The following is a 7268-nucleotide window of genomic DNA, read 5'->3' as shown; positions in this document are numbered from 1 at the left end:
CAAAGGCTGGTGGATGGACACAAATTGTGTCCTAAGCAAAAATGTGGCGCAGTTTGCAGCAGTACACACCACTTCTTTCTGACCAGGTGGAGGAGTGCAAAGTGTCGTAAGAAGACCGAAGAAAAGTAGCATGTGGTAAACTTACGAAATGTAACAGTTAGAAGGGAAAATTCTGGCAGATATCATTCTGCAATTATATCACAGGGAGCTGTTGACGGAAGGTATTCTAATATCAAAGGTGATGGTTGGACATTGTCGCCCTTGACGGGTAGCAGTGATGGGGGGGAAGGGGGGGGGGAGGAGAACGTGCCTGGAACCCGAAGCGATATCACGTAGCTCCACAGTTATGGCAAAATACTATTTCTCTTTGGACATATCCTGTAAATAATGTATTTCCAGGTGAAGTCGCGTGGGAAGTGAATTTATTTGTGGTTATAAGTGTTTTTTGATTTGTGACACATTCACAGACTTAACTGATGTCAGTCAATGCGTGAAATTAATGCCATTCGCAATGCCATTACTACAATTTATGTTGGTAGGTTGGATGCTTTTACTATTTGAACGGGTATTGCCTTAGTGTTGTGACCTTATCGTCGCTGATGAGCATTTGATTGCTACAGAGAGAGAACTGTGTTACTTTGTGTTTGTTGCGAAAGTGACAGTATTTCCTAAAATATCCTGGTGGTGTGGTAGTAATATCCGCGAGGAAGGTACAGATTTGAAAGCACAGCAAAACTGTGGATGATGATGACTAACAAGTTCTTGGCGCCATCCGTCGACAATGCTGGAATTCAATATGGTATTGCCCCACCCTTAACCTTGATGGCATCTTCCACTATCGCAGGCATACGTTCAATCAAGTGCTGGAAGGTTTCTTGGGGAATGGCAGCCCATTCTTCACGGAGTGCTGCACTGGGGAGAGGTATCGATGTCCGTCGGTGAGGCCTGGCACTAAGACGGCGTTCCAAAACTTCCCAAAAGTGTTCTTTAGCATTCATGTCAGGACCCTGTGCAGGCCAGTGCATTACAAGGGTGTTATTGTCGTGTAACCACTTCGCCACAGGCAGTGCATTATGAACGTGTGCTCGATCGTGTTGAAAGGAGCAATCGCCATCCCCGAATTGCTCTTCAACAGTGGGAAGCAAGAAGGTACTTAAAACATCAGTGTTTGTTTGTGCTGTACCAGTGCCACGCAAAACAACAAGGGGTGCAAGCCCCCACCATGAAAAACGCGACCACACCATAACACCACCGCCTCCGAATTTTACTATTGGCACTACACACACTGGCAGATGATGTTCACCAGGCATTCGCCATACCCACACCCTTCCTTCTGACCGCCACATTGTGTACCGTGAATCATTACTCGTCAAAACCTTTTTCCACTGTTCAATCGTCCAATGTTTACGCTCCTTACACCAAGCGGAGCATCGTATGGCATTTACCGGCGTGATGTGTGGTTTATGAACAACCGTTCGATCATGAAATCCAAGTTTTCTCACCTCCTGCCTAACTGACATAGTACCTGCAGTGGACTCTTATGCAATTTGGAATTCGTGTGTGATGGTCTGCATAGATGTCTGCCTATTACACATTACGACCCTCTTCAACTGTCGGCGGTCTCTGTCAGTCAACAGACGAGGTCGCCCTGTACGCTTTTGTGCTGCACGTGTCCCTTCACGTTTCCACTTCACTATCACATCGGAAACAGTGGACCTAGGGATGTTTAGGAGTGTGGAAATCTCGCTTACAGACGTATGACACAAGTGACACCTAGTCACCTGACCAAATTCGAAGTCCCTGAGTACCGTGGAGCGCCCCATTCCTCTCACGATGTCTAATGACTATTGAGGTCGCTGACATGGAGTACCTGGTCGTTGGTGGCAGCACAATGCACCTAATATGAAAAACGTATGTTTTTGGGGTTGTCCGGATGGTCACATAGTGTAAGTTGATGTGCGATGTGCTAGTAGCTGTCCTGCAGGTGTGAGCAGGTGGAGAACGAGCAGTTAGACAGCAGAGATGAACATCTACTATTCACTACAGCCATGCACCCCCATTATACTACCGCTTCCTGATACAAGGAGTGTGGGTACGGTACTCTGTTGCTTAGGGTATGGACCGCCGATATCTTCTCTCGGAGCAAGGCAGAGTGTTTTCTTCTGTTTCACACTAAAAAGGTAACAAGTCAGATTCATATAAAATAGGAGAGGGTTAAGGGCATCGGTTACAGTCTGCAGCTTGAATACACATGTTCAAATTTGGATTGGCTCCCGTACACAACAGCCATCTTTAGATGAGAGGAAACTGACTAGAAATGCGAGTGTTACGTTAATATTCATGTATTATGACTAGGTTCCAAGGAGTACGAATCCTGTGAAAGTTGTTCGCTTTGGCATGGAACATCAGTCATATTGCGTATTTGTGGTTACTATGGTAGTCACTTGTCAGTCTCAAAGAGCTTCTGGTCAGGTGAACACAGGGTTATAAATACAAAATCAAATAAGAGTATCGCAGGAGCAGGTTTAATCATGAGTGAAGAAATAGGAAGCCACTATGAACAGCATAGTGAATGCACTATTGCAGCCAAGACAGACATGAAGCCCACACTCACCACAGTAGTACAAGTTTATATGCCAACTAGCTCTGCAGATGAGGGGGAGATTAAGGAAATGTATGATGAGATAAAAGAAATATTCAAATTGTTAAGGGAGCAGAAAATTTAATGATCATGGGGGACTGGAATTCGATAGTAAGAGAAGGAAGAGAAGGAAAAGTAGTAGGTGACTATGAACTGGGGGAAAGGAATGAAAGAGGAAGCTGCCTGGTAGAATTTTGCACAGAGCATGATTTAATCATGATTTACTTTAAGAATCATGAGAGAAGGTTGTATACGTGGAAGAGACCTGCAATCACCAGAAGGACTCAGATTGATTATACAACAGATAGAGACTTAGGAACCAGATTTTAAATTGTAAGACATTTCCGGGGGCAGATATTGACTCTGACCACAATTTATTGGTTGTGAACTGCAGATTAAAACTGAAGAAACAGCAAAAACTCAGGAATTAAAGGAAATGGGATCTGGATAAACTGAAAGAACCAAAGGTTGTAGAGGGTTTCAGAGGGAGCATTAGGGAACGATTGAAAAGAACAGGGGAAAGCAATACAGTAGAAGAGAAATGGGTGGCTGTGAGAGACGAAATAGTGAAGGCAGCAGAGAATCAAGTAGGTAAAAAGACGAGGGCTAGTAGAAATCCTTGGGTAACACAGGAGATACTGAATTTCATTGATGAAAGGAGAAAATATAACAATGCAATAAATGAAACTGGCAGAAGGGAATACAAACGCCTAAAAAATGAGATCGACAGGAAGTGCAAAATGGCTAAGCAGGAATGTCCATAGATACTGCCTACAGGAAAACTGAAGAGACCTTTGGTATGAATACCAAGAGCTCAGATGGGAAACAAGTCCTAAGCAAAAAGGAGAATATAAGAATAACACCAACAAAATCAAAATGAGGATAATGGAATTTTGTCTAATTAAACCAGATGTTGCTGAGGGAATTAGATTAGGAAACGAGACACTCAAGTATAAATGAGTTTTGCAATTTGGCAAGCAATATAACGGATGATGGTCGAAGTAGAGAGGTTATAAAATGTAGACTGGCAATGGCAAGAAAAGCGTTTCTGAAGAGTAATTTGTTAAGATCGTGTATAGATGTACGTGTCAGGATGTCTTTTCTAAAAGTATTTGTAAGGAGTGTAGCCACATGTGGAATTGAAACATGGACGATGAACAGTTTAGACAAGAAGAGAATAAAGGCTTTTGAAATGTGGTGCTACAGAATAATGCTGAAGATTATATGGGTAGATCACGTAAGTAATGAGGAGGTACTTAACAGAATTGGGGAGAAGAGAAATTTGTGGTACAACCTGACTAAAAGAAAGGATCGGTTGGTAGGACATGTTCTGAGGCATCAAGGGATCACTAATTCAGTGTTGGAGGGAAGCTGAAGTGTAAAAATCGTAGACCAAGGGATGAATACAGTAGGCAGATTCAGAGGGATGTAGGTTGCAGTAGTTACTTCTAGATGAAGAGGCTTGCACAGAATAGAGTAGCATGCAGATCTACATCAAACCATTCTTTGGACTGAAGACCACACAACATATAGCGTGGGGAATGTTAGGTCTTTGATTCTTTCAACTTCCTTGTAAAATGTGGGGATCAATATCTATTTCTCACTCAGTGATCCTGTAGCCTCCCCACGATATGTTTCTGTACGAAACTTAGCCCAAATTTAGCTCCCATTCTATAAAAAAAATCTACGTGCTACCAAAACGATGCACGCACAAAATGTTATTCAACTTAAACTCATATGCTAACCTTTGACTGATCAGAACCTAATTTGAATTGAACAGTAACTGGTCTGAACAAACTAATATTTTTACTAAATTTGCGACTGAAGTGAAACAGTTGTCTAGCCTTAATGAAAATTTTCACTTACGTCGCGTCTTGACAATATTGTTGCAGATTTCTCGAAATCACAACAGCAGGCAGCAAGAAGGCAGCAGCTAAACCACATTTGTACTTTGAAATAAAATTTCTAAACAATATTCAAACTGTTGCATACCACATGATGCAATGTAGTAATGGGTAATGATAAACCTTGCTTAGACAGTGGGGTGGGGAGTGTAACTATTCCCATGAAATAACATTCCAAGACAACGATTTTAGAATGAAGTGTTTGCTTAAAAAATGCAGAGTAAAACATCGCGTGATCTTCACACAGAGCATTGGCCTGAAGAATAGTATGCTAAACAAAGTGAACAATAATTTGGGAAGGGTACAACGTTAACAGATAGTTTCTATAACAACGAAACAGCTTAACCTGTTGATATCTTAATGGATGACTCAGGGAAGTGGGGTGGTCTTTCTCTCAGCTCTAAGGAAGTTAACTTATTGACAAAAACTATTCTAACAAATTATCTGCGCAGCGCTGCGGTTTGATCTCAAACTTCTTCTCTACAAAAACAATAACATTATTCAAAATTTATTTTCTTGCTGTCATTTGCAATAAATCTTTCTTCATCACAAGTCAGCAGAGCACTACTGAATACGTCCATCGTCTGCCACACTCCAACTAAGAATGTACCAGACTGTGCAGAGGAAAACACTGCGCCGCAATAATACCAAATACCGTTTACCAGTAACATAACTTGCTGTCCATCTCTTTGACGTGCACACCGATAACTTTCAAAAATCAATATGACGTCCCACCTTCCCCAAGTAGCATTTTGTATGAGAGTCATTCCAAATAGGAATGGTACGAGGACAAAATTCTAAACATTATAGACAGGAACATACAAAACATGTTAGAAATTCAAAGAGAAAAATATGAGTTGAAGAACTATAAGTAAAAAAAAAAAATACTAAATTCAAGAACATGTGAACAAAGTAATCAATAGAATTCGCTACAGGTAGGTTATCATGTTTCATGCTCTCTATGAGAACGTTTTGCACAGGGCTATTTTGAAAGTTTATATGTCACATTTGATATTGTAGTAAGTAGTACTGGTGATCTACAATGTTTTCCAAGCACACAGGAAGTTGGTTAGACTGTCTATATCACACGGGGCCTACATTTCTGAAGCAAAGTCTCATATGGCAGTAGTAGTTTGCACAATGAAAGTAGGTAGAAGAGTGACTTTGTCACCAACGACCAAACTTTGTTTACCTTGTTGCAATTATGCCACTGCCGTAGGAAGTTAAACGGAAGCAGACTCAGTGAGACTAAGCACAGCTCTCAGCTGACGATCCCACACATGCACATTACATTAATACTTGTTCCATAGTTCATGAATACGACTTTTCGTAATGATGTGGAAGTTTCAGTTTACAATAAGTTTTTTTTACACATTGTAATTAATTTTTTACAGTTACTGCTTCATATCTAAAAATTCATCTATTGAGTAGAAGGAATTGACATTCAGAATTTCTTTTAATTTCTTTTTAAATGTTGGTTGGCTGTCTGTCAGAGTTTTAATGCTATTTGGCAAATGACCAAAGATTTTTGTGGCAGCATAACTCACCCCTTTCTGTACCAAAGTCAGACTTAACCCAGAATAGTGAAGATTATCCTTTCTTCTAGTGTTGTTGCTATTCACTTCGCTATTATTTTTGAACTGGGTTAGGTTATTAATAACAAATTTCATAACTGAATATATGTTTTGCAAAGGTACTGTGAATATCCCGAGTTCTTTAAATGAACGTCTGCAAGGTGATCTTGGGTGGGCTCCAGCTGTTATTCTGATTACACGCTTTTGTGCAAGGAATACTTTTTCTCTTAGTGATGAATTACCTTAAAATACGATGCCATATAAAACCAGTGAATGAAATTAGGCATAGTAGGCTAATTTGGAATAACCCTAATAGCATAATTAGCTGAACCTAACCGTTTCAGCATATCATCATGTGTTTTTTCCAATTCAATTTCTGATCAGTGCACACTCCCAGAAATTTTGAATCTACTGCCTCATCAATAGACTTCTGTCCAAAGTATATATTTATCAATGGTATATATGACGGTAGTATCTGTTCCCGAAAGAACAGTTACGGTGGATGACCATGCAGCTTTGCTAGAAATGAAATGATAATTAAATGGACACCCTAGCTGCAAACAGACGTTGATGTACTTCATTGGGGACATGCTGAAAATGTGTGCCCCGACCGGGGCTCGAACCCGGGATCTCCTGCTTACATGGCAGACGCTCTATCCATCTGAGCCACCGCGGGCACAGAGGTTAGTGCGTCTGCAGGGACTTATCCCTTGCACGCTCCCCGTGAGACCCACATTCCCAACATGCCCACACCACTACATTCGTAGTGCGCCTAATAGATGTTTGCCCATCATACTCATTACTCGTGGCAGATGATTAATCTACCAAGCCAAGTCCCGTACAAGTTCGGGCATAGCGTGTGCGTTTGCACAAGAAGGTCAATAGCCATATTTGAACTATATATATATATATATATATATATATATATATATATATATATATATATATACCCCTCGGTGGCTCAAATGGATAGAGCGTCTGCCATGTAAGCAGGAGATCCCGGGTTCGAATCCCAGTCGGGGCACACATTTTCAACATCTCCCCAATGAAGTACATCAACGCCTGTTTGCAGCTAGGGTGCCCATTTAATTATCATTTTATCAATGGTGTCATGCCATTTGCTGTACAGAATTGTGTACACTGTGGTTT

General features: G+C 41.0%; 1 non-coding gene across 1 annotated transcript; it reads right to left on the bottom strand.

Moving 5' to 3' along the window:
• Window positions 1-6721: 6721 nt before the first annotated feature.
• Window positions 6722-6796, bottom strand: Trnat-ugu. The gene has a single exon. It is a non-coding gene; the product is annotated as a tRNA-Thr (tRNA).
• Between the last annotated feature and the right edge of the window lie 472 nt (window positions 6797-7268).

This window comes from Schistocerca americana, chromosome 7 (genome assembly GCF_021461395.2).
Source record: "Schistocerca americana isolate TAMUIC-IGC-003095 chromosome 7, iqSchAmer2.1, whole genome shotgun sequence".
Classification (NCBI taxonomy): Eukaryota; Metazoa; Arthropoda; class Insecta; order Orthoptera; family Acrididae; genus Schistocerca; species Schistocerca americana.
This window is presented reverse-complemented; position numbering and strand designations above follow the sequence as displayed.